The following is a 16,582-nucleotide window of genomic DNA, read 5'->3' on the forward strand; positions in this document are numbered from 1 at the left end:
GAGTGGAGCTGGTGAATATATACTGGGCTTGATTGCAGGTGATGAGGAGCAGCAGTGTTGGATTGTGAGAGGGTGTGGCTTGGCTGGCAGATGAGGCAGAGGCGGAGTCCATGGAAAAGTACTGAGAGGTGGAAGGATGGGAGACTGACTGAGAAGTGGGAGGATGGGTGACTGACTGTGACACTGGGTGTATATAAATTCATCTATCCGTGCTTATGTCTTTATATTTTGTGTGGGTAATGCCTTCCACACAACCCGTCTCTTCTTTGAATCACAGGAAGAAGTATTTTCACGCTTGCCACAGCATGTAAGTGTACTTTCTTCTTACCCTGAAGTTTGCATCTATCTGTTTCCAGAAAAGTAAATGAAATGTTTGTCCCACCTTTTTGTTTGAAGTCCTCATTCCTACGCTCATGTTTTTCAGACGGAATCAGGAATATGACAGAGAGAGCAGTGTAACAGATTAGGGGACAAAAAATGAGGGATTAGAGTAATGCTGATTATTATGTGGATTACGAAAAAAAATAATAATTTCAGTACCTGACGAAAACAAGATTGAAAGATTCAGTCGGATTTATTTTGAAAAAATGTCACATTAAATTGAATTTCAAAGAAAAGGCAGAGGTGTGTGTTAGAGCCTAATGAAGAACTGGTACCTTCCATCTAGATGGGCAGACATTGTGGTTTTCCATCTGTAAACCAAGAACAAAAAAACACCAATGTTATTTTCTTTTTAAAAGGACGCGTCTGTGAAGTAAACTGAATCTTTAGTGATTGTGATCCATTAGTTGGTATTGCTGTCTGGTATCTCGTTAGCCCACATGGACTTGTGATTTATCATTTCAGTCATTTTTCAAAAATGAAAGTGCCCCAAAAAGATTCCTTTAGTTGAAGCTTCTCCGTTGAGATTGTGCTGTTGTTCACTCTCTGATATGCTGTGTGTTTACAACTGAGAGGCAACAACATACTCAAAGATTGTGCCCTGAATGTGTCTGATTTCTCATATTCTTTTCTTTTTCTTCATTTTCTTTTCTTCTCTACACATCTTCAGACAGATCAATCTGGTTTGTTTTACTTAATTATTAAAGTATATTAATTGTATATCTATTACATTTTTTATATGCCTATACAAAAAGCCAATGTGAACTGCGAAAGAAAAAATACATTTGATTGACCAAGTCGTTGGACTGCATCAAAACACATAAGCTGAAATACTGTGATGTGACTTGAAGCACTTGATGTTTGGAAATAAAGTGAGACTCTTTTCTCAGTTTGCTCACTGATACATGGTCACACCAGACAGGGGAAAGTGTCCCCAAATGTGATGTCTCTCACCATCACTTGAGGGTTTTTTCCCTCCACTCTTAAGCAGATTTGGGGGGGTGCAGCTGGAGCTGCAGCTTACTGCTGCTTCTTTTCCCCCACAAGGACATTAGAATTTGGAAGGAGGCCCTCAGAGCTCAGCGTTACTGCAACTTAAAGATTTAAAATGTGACAATTCTTCATAAAAATGTCTTAAAACGTTGAGACCTTTGTTATATATTTTGTTGACTTGTGTACTTACATTATCTCAAATGTGTCCAACGATGTTTAAAGGTTTTCCCGAGGTACCAGTAGCACAAATAGACAAAACACACAGATGTCACTTTTTCACCAGAATACGCCTCTTAACCTCGAACCAAGTGGAATAACATGGCTGAATTTAGGAATGGAATCTTTAAAATCAGAAGTACAGCAAACAATGACTAAACCATCAACAATAATGTGGAGAGGCATGTTCTGGGGCAGGCGGCCACTGTAAATGACTGAATATAGTGTACTTCAAAACCATGACTATCTAGTTAACTTTAGAGCTCTGCATATGAAATGCTGTTGCATTCTTTCAAACAAACACATGGATGTTTGATTAAATCCTCTATTAAAAGCATAAAGGCCAAGTCTGAACAGAAAGTAAAAACAAAGTCGTCTTACTGATGTGGTTACATATACTGTTAAGGAGCCAAGACACAAGAGACCCAATTTTAGAGTGTACACCAGGAAAGTGAAGAAGGTAAATAACCTTAATAACATTTGAGAAGTATTATTGTGTTAGGAAAACACATTTTGTAGAAAATTGTAGGAACCTGCTACATGGACTAATATTACTTCTTCGGGCTACTGCCAAACATTTCCTTAAGCCTCTTCAGGAGGCTGCACTTCAATCATGATGCATCAGTTAACAGCATCAAGAATCGGGACAAGGGGCATTTCCAGAGTTCTCTGTATTTGGCTCATATACTCTGGAGTAGAGTGAACAGGAGGCAGAAATGTACAGCAGCAGCGATACATTTTAAAACTAAAATGTGGCAATGTGGATGTGGCCCAAGTGCATATCAAACACTAGTCTATCGGAGTTCACGCACTAGCATCAGTGAGCATGCACACAGTGCACTATATATGTGTGGGGACTGACTGAAGTATCCAATTAGAAACACAGCATCTGATTTTCCCTGTCTCTGTCTCCGGCCTTGACGGGTGTCAGCATAGCAACATTCCACTTCCTCTAAATTACAGTGTGGCAGCCAATCAAACACAAGCAGTGACCCTGGAGAGGAAGTGATAACAAATCAGTTTAAAAGAGGAAGTGTGAATGTCTGTGTGTGTGTGTGTGTGTGTGTGTCTGTGTGGTCGTGTCAGTACCACTGTTTGGTGATGCAGCATTGAACACTCCTGGCACACTCTTGTCTTGTTAAGCAGAGACCTTTGACTTGAGGCTGTCTGATCTATTTTTCATTTTTCTGATAGCCCACAGCCTCCTCCATTTTCTCATCCCCCTTTTCTTTACCTCTTCTTCTCCTAGTGCCATTTATACTGTCTTCTAACATTTTGCAAAGTATCTCTTCTGCATTAATTTGGCTTAATGAGACTTCTTTCTTAAAGGATGTAATATGCATTCTGTTTGTCTATGAGCCTTTACTTTACAGTATGCCACCTCTTTTGTCTGACACATGCAGATAATATGCAGAGTTTAATGGGCTACCAATAAGCAAATGTTAAATAAATAAATTAGTTTAAGCCAATAGTTGAGTCATCACTTTTATCATATTAATTGAATTATTTGAATATACAGTTTCAATAGGGAAAATGGTTTGAAATTCAGAGCTGGGAAAGAAAGTTGTAATTAATATTGTGCTACGTGACAGAGAAAACAACAAGCCTTTAAAATATAGGCCTGACTTTCATAAGATCATCAAAGCAAGCTGTCTGGTTATTTTAAATGTGTCGGCACAATCAGCAAGACTGAACATTGCGTTGATGAATTTCATAAAATTACAACACCACTTGTTTTAATGTTGTGGCTGATTGGTGTATAGAGAAAAACTACTACTGTGCACAAATGCACAAAAATGCAGTGATGTAAAATAGCTTCTCCATGCAGCCATTACAAATACCTGGAAGCTCTGAAGCCTAAAAGAAGAAACAAGTTACAGAGTCGCTTAACAACTTTGCAAAAAACAGATTTGAGCAACAAAAGCTTAACGAAAACAAGATATGAACAACAGGACAACTGCGGCAAGAGGGCAATATGAATTCAACAACTCGCCTTGTATTGCTAACTATTAGCATTCATTTGAAATCAAATGATACCTCTGCAGTCTTCCTCCTTTTTCTAAATTGCTTTCTTTCAACAAACTCATCAATTCTTGTTTATCTGTGTGGCATTAGTCTATCCATTGATCTGCACAGCCTTTTCATCAACTCATTATTTTACTCCTGTTTAATAGTTTCATTCTCCATTCCCTCCCATTGTGTACCTTGTGTGTCATACATGTATGGTAACAAGGAATGAGGTGATCGTTTGTACTGAACTTGTTTCTTACACTGCTAATGGCCATTGTCTTTCTTCTTTATGCTGCTGCTCATTCACGACTAACCATTGCTAACATTACAAATCTGTTTGTTTCACATTTTGTCATTAGTGAGGACATTAGTATGTTTCTACACTTGACAAAAGCCTGGTGAGAAGATGTTAGATAGACGACTTCATCCATCCAATGAAAAAGCTGCAGGATAAGACTCTCAATTCTTGGGTAATTATTTTTTGATAAGGCCCTAATTGCTTGTCCAGTCGTCATTGATCTGGTGTCTGGCTGGTTGATTGTTTTAGCAGGCTTGGGTTTATTTGGATAGCATGACATTGTTTTACTTTTGGGTTTTTTTGTATAATGAGGATGCATCACAGTTTGATAGAGGCTGCAAGGCAACACATAAGTACAAAGACAAAAAAAACAGCTATTCTTTTTTTCTGTGAAACTATCATTCCAGCTGTATGTCTGTCAGAGTCTGGCAGGATACACTGTTATGTGGCACACAGACAATGTCGCAGGGATATAAAAGCCAAAGCGTCATTAAAGCTGGAAATATGTTTTCAAAGTAGATGAGCTCCAAGGAGAAATGTTCTTGGGTGAATATAATGTGCTTTAGCTAAGTTTGGTTGCCTTACAAACAGCTTTAACGAGAACACATTCCGACAAAACAATATCATGCAGTCAAGTTTTGTGAAGAGTGAGATGAAAACTTAAAAAGCTGAAGGAGAATTTGCAAAGGAGTGTGTTTCTGCTATGAAGTTACCCAACTGATCATTAAGTGTATTACTGCTTAGTTTGATATAAGGGAGGAATTGTTGTTGTTGTAAATTGTGTGCTGCAAATTATTTGGAGTCGCATCATCATCACTACATGATGACATCAGCCAGAGTTATCTGTACAAAATTAAACAACATATAAAATTGCATATATGTGCTCAATAATATCTCTCACGAAGGACTTTGAAAAAGGTGTCCTATCCTTTATATCAGGATTTTATTTCCATGTTCTCGTCATATGTTCTGAGATGACCTGGGTTTGTGTATTGCTGGCCATCAGGGGTTATGCTTTAGCACTAGATTTTCATCTTTCACATGCTCAGAGTACAAGATTTTGCACCAAAGTACTCCCCTGTGACCTGAGTTAATGTAGGCCAAACACACTCAGGATGAAGCCCTTCATCATCTTGTCATCTGGTCCTTTGAGGTGTAGGATCCAACCACCCGCAACTCAAATGTTTTATCTCAGCCCACTGAAGGAGGTTTGATAAGTGACTGTTGGCCGTGCCATAGTAAAACCTGCCTTTTACAACTGGCCTCAACTGGCTTTGCACTGCACGAAACTCCCTCTGAAACTCAACTTCATCAGCTACCTGGGTTAGTACAAAAGTATTGATCTGTAATTCTAACTACCAGTGTCTTTGCTTGGTCCAAGCAGTGTATCTACTTTATATTGACTTGCTTTTGAAGATAGCAACTGTTTTTACAGTCAAAGAGACAATAGAACTGAATGTAATTGGTAATTCTCTCATGTTTTTAGCCTCAGTGATGACTCACCCCCTGTGCAACACCAAAACATTTAATTGAGTTAGAAAACTTTTAAAAACAAAAGTCAATACAACACACGAATGGTTGTGCTTTCAAACAGCACAGGCTGAACTCACACTATCATCACAGGGCTTCTGTTTTTTGGGGAATAATGATTAGGTTTGTAGCATTAAGTGAAATACCACAGCTCCTCTGTTGATGTTATTCTCAACTTTCTCTGCCATACATTAGAAAAATTGCTGCCCAGTCACAAAAACTGGAGCATAGAATATTTGCAGGGGTTGACCGAACCTCAAAAGAGCTGCTATATAAATACAGTCCTTTTACCATTGGGTTGAACTATGATGATGTCTACCAAGATATAACTAAATAATAAACACACACACAAAACCAAACTTGTTTTTTTCAAGCTACTGAAAGGTTTATCAGAGACCCCTCAATGGCCTTGTTATTCATACCGTCACTGATATTCTGTCTAACCCTGTTACATATGCCATTCTGTAGCAACAGAATATAATGTAGAGAACAGATGAGCAGTGGGAAAAACTGAGAAATTCACACATTGAAAACAAGTGAAAAAGAAGAGGAAGATCCAGTTCATCTCACCAACACAAAGGGACACAACTGCACTCTAGTATTATGTGGTATGTATCTCAATAAAACAGAGAGGAACAGGGAATGAGGAATGAGTTCTCAATATTAGTGAAATAAAGTGAATTATGTACCTGGAAGGATAGAAAGGGAGATGAAAAATATAAAACTTTCTGTGGAAGCAACATTATTGCTCACATTGTATTGAGCTTCTGAGCTGTGAATATGTTGGATATTTAAGAGAAAAGAAGTGGTGAAGGACAAGGTAAAACAAGAGAGGGCAAATGAAGAGGAAAAGACACTTCCAGTATTCCAGTCCATTGACCACAACTGACAAGGCCCTCCATCAGTCCACCAATATGCTGATCCAGCCCATTGTGCCGGGATCTCTGAAGTGGTTTTTAACACTACAAGGAGGGGAAGCGACATAGCAAAGACGATTTAAAGACAAAGACAGAAAAAGGACAAGGACAACTCAAATGAGATGGAGCAAAGACTGCATTCAAATTTAGAGAATTCTACTTTCCTTTCTTGGGCACATTTTGTTTCCTAACTCTGTTTACACCTGGTATGACAATGTAACCTTCTCTTTATTTTGCCTTTTCCTGTGTCTCCTTGTGTTTATGTGTTTGGATTTACGTTTTCTCCGTGAGTTCTGCTTCCTGTTATATTTTGTAGTTTCTGCTCCTTGTGTGTTTTCCACCTTGATATCCTGTCCTCATGTGTTTCACCTGTGTTCAATTTCCCCTGCCTCCCTGTGTATAGAAGTCTCTGTGCTTCTCTTTGTCAGTTTGGCGTTGTACATGGTTGTTTCACCACCCTGTCGCTGAATTAAAGGACACTTTTGTTAAACCTTTGGTCTCTGCAACTTGGATTCTCCTGCTTCCACTAAACATGACAGAAAAGTACAAACGTTAGAAATATACAGTGACTGTGAGCCTTTAGTTGTCGTGCAAAAAGTCATTGTCTTTCTGCTAGCATAGCGTATGATTATTGATACATGTAATATTAGATTAGATAGAACTTTATTGATCCACACATCCACATCGGGGAAATTCACTTGTTACAGCAGCAGGCAGGTCAGACAGAGGTAGACATTAGAATAAAGAAATATAAAAAGGCCAATACAATAAAAATAAAGAATTAAAAGTTAAATTAAAAAAAATCTCAATATATACATTCTCTAAACACACAATGACTGTATGTGGCAAGTAAAAATACATTTGTACATGAGTAAAAAATTATTGTACATAAAAAAACAAGTGTGCAGTTTCTTTCTCTTCAGTAGTAGTACCAAAAATTGTGCAAATAGTGTAAGTAAACATGATCAAAACATAATTTATTTTACATTTCAGATGGTGTTGTACAGTCTGACTGCAGTGTCATAAAAAGTCCATAGTGTCCTGCACACTCCGAAGGACCTCAGTCTCCTCCAGATGGACGTCTCTGTGTGTGGACCAGTCCAGCTTGTTGTTTAGGTGAACACCCAGGTATCTTTAGTCGGTGAGGTAGTTGATGGTCAGGTGGCAGTCCACTCCAGCTCCTGCCAGCTTTTCCCTGAGCAGTGATGGCTGGATTGTGTTGAAAGCACCGGATAAGGTCAAAGAACATGACGCTCACAGTGCTCCTGGTGTTCTCCAGGTGCTCAAGGGATCTGTGCAGGAGGTAGATGTCATCCACGCCAACTCCAACTTCCTTCTGTAGTCATCTTGTCCCTTTCTTATCTCCTTCCATACCTTTACATAGCATTTTCCCCAAGCTCACAAGTCAGAACTCAGACTTTTTTGCTGTATAGATATTTTTACCAGGAGTTGGAAGAGGCCAAAATCAGGCAAGAACTGGACGTTTAGGTGACCTGAAGTAGATGCTTATGCTGCTCCTGTTGGAATTATAAATGCACTATAAAAAATTTATGAGGCTTTATGTTACTGTTTGTGTTTACACCCGTTTGGCCAACACGTGTTAATACAGGTTAAACTATGACCACATACATTCGCTAACTCAGGGTGTTTTATTTGCCTACCCATAAAAATATACCATAGAAGTAATGTGTTAACTATGACCACAATGCATCCCTGACCTTACCTCATACTTCCTGCTGCTCAACCATAGAACTATTCAGTTAACAATAAAGTTAGTCAATTTTAAGTTGCCACAATATAATAATTGATAGTGAGCATTGTAGAGTGTTTTAATATAAACATTCAATCATTATATAATTTTTTTAAAACATAGTGTGGCTGTTAACCCGTACATCTCATAAATGAGATGCATCCACAATGCAGATTAGACAGCAATGCATATTAAATGTCGATGTAAATGGTAGGGAGTGATTGGATTGCTCATTATCCACAGAGCATATTCTCATGCAGATCACATTTTAATACGAGGTGTAAATTAAGTCTGTCTCCCTCGCGCTCGTCTATCTTTCCCTTCGCTGCGACTGGATTAGTGCAGGAGTGGACTCCTCATCTAAAGCTGCCGGTGGACCTCTGCACCAGCCGTGGCACTTTCATCCAACCCGGCGATATTCATGGGTCTTTGGACTATTTAAAGGTGATAAGAAAAAGAGAGGAAGAAAAAAGCTGAGTCAAATCGAACACAAGACAGCAGATAAGATAAGGAGATTGAAAAGTCCTGTCTCTTTCACTTTCTCTGTCCTGTGTGATTTCCACTGAGATTTGAATCAAAGGTACTGATTTAAAAAGGGTAAACATTACAACAGATATCTCTTCCATGTCAACTGAACAACAGACTTCTGCCACTGAATTCCTGTCAAGGTATTTTACATCCTTTGTGAAAAACCGATTTACAAAGGCAGGATGCAGATGGTAAATTTAGCTAAACTTGTTCCCTTCTTAAGGTTTGGTCAAGGGGTTATTACCTGCTGTCATGTTTAATGAGTTAACATTAAACAAGTCAATAAAAATAAGATCATACATATTGTCTATTTTCTATAATAAATGTATATACTATATTCACCCGCACAACTCTGCAGCCTTATCATCTCTTAGGTCATTGTTTGGAGCTTTCATCTTTTCGGTATGATTGGATTTCTTTCCTTTCATCATCCAGTTGTTTGGCAGCCATTTTCCAGCAAAAACTTCTGATAAAGATGATGAAGACACTGCACTACCTCCCCGGTCAAATGGCCGAGAACCACAACTGAGATGCTGATGAAAAATGTAGTGATCGAAAGATACACACTGGATTTATATGATTCTTTAATAAAGTGATAACATGTCAAAAGTCAGCGTCTGACACCCTATTTTGATCATTTTCTGCCTCCTGTGCATCTGAGGATGAAGGAAGCGCTGCAGAGGAAACAAGAGCGAAACATCAGAATATCATAGAAGTGGCAGCCAGGGAGGTACCGATGAAAGAGTCCAAAGAATGAGATCATAAAAGATAAGAGGAAGTCTTTGCTGGTGGACTACATCGACATCTGTCTCTGTCTCTTTCAGTCCCATGTGACTTTTATCTGGATTAGTGCCAAAGGTGATTGACAGGCTCACTAATCTGACTGGGGGGGGTTGACAATCCAGGATTTAACACTCGATAATTGGCCTATCAACCCAAAGCTTCAGCTGTTCGACTTGACTTAAGTGACACATATAGAGCCGTGTTGAGGGGGGGTTCATGGGAAAATGTGTGTCTGTATGTGTGTGTGTTGGAGGGGCATCAAGGAAGTATGCACACGTAGCAAGCATGTGTGTGTGTGTGGTCTTAGTGGCTCAAAAGATTCCACTCATGACATCTACAGAAGCTGATGGGATGTGTGTGTGTGAGGGTTGAGCTTGTGTGTATGTGTGTCACTGTGTGTGAACTGTATGTGATGCATGATGACGTGCAGTATATAGAGTAGGACTTGTGGCACAATGTGCGTTTTGTTTGTGTGTGTGTGTATGTGAGAGAGAGAGAGAGAGAGAGAGAGAGAGAGAGAGAGAGAGAGATCAGGTTCTTGGCAAGGGATTCAGTCTAGAGTCTGTGGTGTGTGTAAGTGTGTAAGTGTGTGTGTGTGTGTGTGTGTGTGTGTGCATGCGTGTGTGCACAGTCATGATAAATGAGGTGTTTGTGTGGGTGAAAGAGCCTTCTGGTGTGTTTGTGTTTTGTCTGTGTGTGTGTGTGTACTGGTGCATGCAAGCATTTGTATGCATAAGTGTGTGTGTGCTAGTGTATTCAAGCACTTGTGAATACCCCCCCCCCCCCCCTCATCTCTCTCTGTTTCTGTGTGTGTGAGTGCGCGTGTTAGTGTGTGTGCATGTGAAATGGACAATTTGCTGCACGACACCTGGCATCAATCACTGTCACATCTCAGCCTAAACTTGTGGTTGTCAGCAGGGGGCTTTTAATTTGCCAGCCCCATCACAATAACATGATGTGGATGGGCTTTTATTTTGATGTCTAGACAGATCATGCTTTTCATCCCTGTCAAAATGAACTGACAGACTCAAATCAATAGGAGGCATCACCTGTGTGAGGCCAGAACAGCAACGACTACAGAGCGTGAATAGTGTTGTGGATTTGACAGGTGAACAGTTTCAGAAAAGGAAAAGGTGGCCATGTGTACTTCATGTTGATTTATTTATAGAATATGTTTCTTCAAATACATTAGCTTTCATGTTTCTAAACCAGTTTAGCATCTAAAAAAATCTCTAATGCTCATATAAATATAACAAAAACTCATTTATTATGCAGTTTATACGACCCTCAAAGGATAAGCCGCGCAACTAATGGATGCATAGATGGAATAATTAGCTAAGGGAAATGTCGATCCTGCATTTTTGAGCTGTGGAAAGGGTTTACTCAAAAGAAGCAACAACTGAGGAGAGCTCAGTTAGAGGAAATGATAGACCGACCATCAGTGCAGAAAAGTTAGAGAGCTGTTAAAAACTGTAGCAAAGAATGAGGAAAAGCAGAAAACCGTTATGAAGCACGTTTTCCACTTATTAATAAAATACCCACTAATGTCTGGCTTTTGTGAATTTGTGTGAATTGATCAAATTGACATTCACTTCTGGGTCAAATGAATTTGCAGGAGACACTGGTTTTAACTGGCTACATGTAAAACTGCAGGTGATTATGTCGGCTGGGAAAGACAACAAGTTTCAAAAGGTTGTGGTGATATGGTCAGAGACTGGTGCTGATGTGCTGTACACAAAAACAATGACGACACACAGCACAATTCTTACGTTACCTCCTGAACAAAGATATATGTGTGTGAAATGTAAACTCTAGAGAAAAAACGATTATCCAGACATGTCTGAAAACTGCTTTTTTCTGAGCAAGATAAGTCTTGTCTGGTGTTTATGCTAATTTGTCTGCATACCTAATGGTACATAATCATGCACAGGCAACATATGAAAAGCTCTGTAATGGAGATGAAGTGAGTTGCATTGGTGGGACTGAAGGAGACAGAGAGGTTAGTTAGAGAGCGTTACAATGAAGCCTGTACCTCCAGCCCCAATTAGTCTGAGCTGCATCAGTCTATGTGCTTCTGCTGCTGTTAGCAAGTGAAAATGATATTACCTTCAGGCAAAGAGAGTCTCAGTGCAGTTTCAATCCAGTAAACAACATGCTTTTAGCTAATCCTATCCCGTATGTCACAATGTTAACAATAGCAGCCAAACGCATGAAAGACCTGAGGGGGTTCAAAAAAAAAAATGGTACCATCTGTTGCAGATGCATCTGGTGTTCCTTTTTTATGAGTACAGTGCTGCAGCACAGATGCATGATGTAAAAAAATGTTCACAGGTTAAAGACCTGATACTGCTCCATGGTAAGCTCCTGTGAAATATTAGATATAGAAATAATGATTCAATTTGAAAATTGTGGCATCTTTGTCAGGAGAAATCCATGTCGCTTGAAAATTTGCATCCGTCACCTCTGTTTGTGAACATCCCTCAGCCTCTGTCACTGTACGTCTGCCCGCCGGAGCTCGCTCTTTATCGCCTCGCTCAGAAAATGAAGTTTTCTTCATCTGTTCCAGGGCCGGCAGATGGTCAACTCTAATTTACTCTCACCACACTTACGAGGTCTGGCTGCGTACACATCTCACAGTCACGAGAGTCAACACTGCAGACGTGTAGATCTTGTAGATGTTGAGAATCAAAATAACAGATGGTATTATGATTATTTTTTACACCGCTAAATACATACATTAACAAATACTGTTTCACTGGCATTTATTCAGTAATTCTTGAAATTACAACAAACAGAATATCATAGTCCAGTCTCATCCTCATGGGCCAGCACCATACCAGCAATTACAATGGGCATCTTTCCTCTGTGACCAGTGCAGATGTTAAACTGGGCCGAAGGGACTGCTGATTTTTAAATTGCGCTGACGCTAAGGTACACAACTGATATGTTCCTCACTTCTGCTGGTGGTCACTTACATCTGCTGGGGATCTTGACATATCATTGGCAACTTATCATCAAACCAGAGCGGAAACCCTTCAAAAGTACAAGTGTTGTTTACCATCTATGTTTTAAAATGATTGTAACTGATAAGAGACTAACATTCCAATTTAAATTCAAATATATTTCACTCCCATGAGATGAGAAGAACATTTGATATTAGCATATTATCCCGTGTAGTGTTTTCTCTTTGACGACAGCCTCAATATTTAGTCTGTTTACAACTTGTCAGGGATGTTTTAAATTACTATGACTGCAAATTGTAACTTAAACAATTATAACTACTGCCACTACAGTGGTCTGTGGAATATTACAAATATTATGCTCTTTGTTAAATAATCTCAAGACAGACTCAAGGCCCACTCTGTGCACAGGGCAGGAGTTTATTCAAAGTTTAAAGATATTTAAGGTCTGGGCGTATTTAGCCATATTCCTTCGTTGGAGACCATGCACCAGCTTCAGTTTATCGTCCCATTTGATATGATCAATTGTATCATGTCTATTATCTATTGTACTATTTGTCTTTACCAACCTAATGTTTTTGACGTTTACTAGTTCCTCATAGCCCCGAACATTTGATGATGATATATATGAGAAATGTGTGTTGATCCTGATGAAGGGTTCTGATGTTTTGTTGACTTAGTGGATGCAAGACTAATGTAAGCAACTTTGTGTGTATTTTATTTATTTTATTACTTTGTTTAGTAACTGCACACATATGGCAATGCATTAATTTACATTGTTTATTGTCCATCCATCTATTCGCTCCCTGCCACCTCAGTTAAGGCCTAAATTGCTCTTAGATCCATGTTTTTGAATGTGCACACCAGCTAGGAGATCTGTGACCCAGTCACCTTTAAACTGTATATATATATAAAGGAGCTGGGCAGAAGGGCAGAAAACATTTCCGTATTTCTGTCAGTAGATTCACTGTCCTTCCATAAACTCTAAATACCAAATACCATAATACCTTCTTGATTTCCTCTAGCACAGCTTGACTCATCATCCCTCCTATCTAATGCATATTCAATCTATTATTAATATACAATGTGGCAGGCTTTATTTTTAGCTTGGTTTGCCCAAGAGGGAGGCAGAGAGAAAGAAACAGTGAGGAGGCAGAAGTGAAGAATGGAGAGAAAGCAGAGAGGGAGACGGTTCGATGCAGTCAAGCTAATAAAAGTGACAGTATTTTGCTCTGTCTCCAAACAGAATTATACTTAAACCCTGTCCAGTCAGTGCCCAGAGGAAGGAAATTAACAATCTGTCTGTTCATTTAGTGGCTCGTCATTTCCTGACGCCTCCCAGTGCCTGAGAGGAATCTTAACTACGACCAGCCATGTCAGCAAGAGGGAGACGGAGAGTGACGAAGGCAAACAAGAAGGGGAGATGAGGAGATATTCTACGTTCATTCCATAACGCTGGGAAGCTGATAGAAATGTTTTCTTGTTGGGATGAAGGTCAGTTTTCAGGTAGTGACTCCCTAAATAGAAAAGTTTCAACAAGGAAACACTTGTTTTTCAGTGTAGGAATGGATTCATTACAGGTGAGCCCTTGGACAAAAAAGATAAATCGACACGCATGTGGATGCTTCCCCCATTTGACCTTTTTAAGCTGGTAAATGATCCAATGCTGGATGACAAGTCTAAGTTTTTCAGTTTGTCTGAATCTACAGAGACTCAGTTTCGAGGAATGGGGCCTTCTTTTGCTCCGGGATATAAAGGAATAAAACTTTTAGCTGAACAGGTATGCCACATTAGTCAGATTTACTGTGTGTGTGGGAAAGGTGTATTCGAAGCACCTGCACACTAAATAACTTTTCCTTGACAGTGTTTCAAGGGCTTCAGATGAAGTCAAATGTGTCAGTGTTTCTGAGATGTTGCTTTTGACTATTGTTTAGGGAAGATGATGGCGATGCTCTGGAAGACACCCACGCCATGTCAAGTGAAGAGTTCCTGTGAGGAAAAAGAAATGTTGGGCCAAAACAAGGAGTTTTTACACTAATAAGAGCAAAGACTTCAAATTTAAACCTGGAGCCATTGGCAGAAACATACTGAGAGCACATATTGGTACGTTGGCTCATATGTCATGGAAACATGCTGGAAGAGCTTGAATGGATGGAAAAAAGCTGCACACACAAAAACAACAAACCCATAGCTTCATTGTTGGACTTGTTCAATGAGGAACAAGTTCATTTTCATCTGAAAAGATAATGAAAACACAACTACCTCTAAGGCATAATCTCAAAGAATGCCTTTTTTTTTTTAAGATAAGAATGCCTCTATTGTTTTTGAACAGGGTGTACAATTAAAATATAGCAATCAAATTATAATCAAGAGCCATTATCATCTCTTTTCAGTTGTATTAAAAACAATGGGATATGATAAGGTATCTTGCTCTGCACAGTTAAAAGGTAAATCATTTCCACTGTTTATTATAGTCAAGGACACTGCGTAAGTCTGACTGAAGACAAACTCTGCAGTGCGTTGAATGTTCTTACACCAGACTTTTGGACTCATCTGTCCGTCCTGGTGCTCGTACAATTTAAGATATTGCTATAATTAGGGATAACGTTGAAAATAACTTCAGTGGTGAACTTGCAGAGGTTTTTTTTTGCATGGCTGAAAAAAAAACATGACATTTACTGCCTAAAAGAAACATAGTCTGCAAACCAATGGACTGATGAACAGGGAGGTGGCGGTAAAAGGAATGCAAAGGGGTCATGACAGAAGTTTAGAATATAAACAGTGTGAACCTTTATGCTTTAGATTTTTATGGCACAACAACACTTTCTCTAGCCCAACACAAATAATTCTGGTTTCTTTGAGGTTTTGCTCCAAAATATACATGGACATATAAATAAGGGTTTTAAATATTACTGTAATAATAATGTCAACAGGAAATGGATGGGGTAGGATGACAAAGTAAAAAGCATCATCCTAAAGCTCATGGTTCTGTAGAGAAACTAATGGCCTCATTAGATCTAAAAGACAATTAGAGGATCAATAGTTAAGATACACCCAGGGAAGGTTAAACCAGGGAATTGGATTAGATTACCTTTTGCTTCCTTGATAAAGTGTTTGGATCTTCACTGGACCAATATGATTATCTCTAATGGAGACAGTTGACGAGGACATATGTTTATATTTCTCACTCCCATATGGTCTAGCGGTTAGGATTCCTGGTTTTCACCCAAGCGGCCCGGGTTCAACTCCCGGTATGGGAACTAATTATATTGTGTGTAGCTGAACATCTTAATGAAATTAAATTGTTGGCTTAACCATTTGTATAGGTGAGGCGGAGTCTTTGGTACTAGTTGGTGTAAATCACTAACCATGGACACTAGGGCTGCCCCTAGGGGGAGGGGTCAGCTTCATGTGATAACCTATGATTGAGGTTCTAGGAGAAAATAAACCAACAGTGATGTTGGCTGAAACTGGAACCACTAACACATTTGTACAGTATGTCCAAAACATGCGACACACCTCCTGTTTTACTCATACATTTGTAAAGAAAGTAGGGTTCTCGGGACAAAGATCATTCCAATTCGGCTATCAATTGAAGGCGGTAGAAATACTGCCATTTTTGGTGTCTGCTCAAACCCCAGTAAATTTGTTAGGGAGAGATGTATGTAAAATAAAGGTGAAAATGTGGTGCTCACCACAAGGGGAGGACATTAATAGCTCTGGACCTAGCCTCCAGATGAGTACAGTCGGTCATTGTCACTGAGAAACTTTGGTTGCAAAGGTATGACCTGAACCAGTTTTGAGGCATGTGGGTTATTCCTGCCCACTTCTCCAGTCTGTCACTATGTATGTTGTCTACAATATCGAAAGCAGCGCTGAGAGGAGGACTTACCAGCGTCTTCAGTCAACAGAAGGTCATTGCAGACTCTCAGAAGAGCATTTTCGTTACTGTGGAGAGACTGAAAAACAGATTGGAATGTTGTGAATAAGACAGGTCTGTAAATATTTGCAATGGAGGCGTCTGGGTTAGGTTTTTTGAGGAGTGGTTCCCCAGAGCAGTTTTGAAATTAGCAGGGACAACGCCAGAAGTCAAGGAGCTATTTATAATTGCTAAAATGAAAGGAGCAAGAGCAGGCAAAGTCTATTTCAGTAGCCTGTTGGGAACCAAGTCCAAGGGGCAAGTAGATGGTTTCATGCAGTTCACCATATAATTGAG

General features: G+C 39.4%; 1 non-coding gene across 1 annotated transcript; it reads left to right on the plus strand.

Moving 5' to 3' along the window:
• Positions 1-15,554: 15,554 nt before the first annotated feature.
• Positions 15,555-15,626, plus strand: trnae-uuc (transfer RNA glutamic acid (anticodon UUC)). Its single transcript has one exon. It is a non-coding gene; the product is annotated as a tRNA-Glu (tRNA).
• The last annotated feature ends 956 nt before the right edge of the window (positions 15,627-16,582 follow it).

The sequence above is a fragment of the Paralichthys olivaceus genome, chromosome 12, assembly GCF_024713975.1.
Source record: "Paralichthys olivaceus isolate ysfri-2021 chromosome 12, ASM2471397v2, whole genome shotgun sequence".
In the NCBI taxonomy this organism is placed as follows: Eukaryota; Metazoa; Chordata; class Actinopteri; order Pleuronectiformes; family Paralichthyidae; genus Paralichthys; species Paralichthys olivaceus.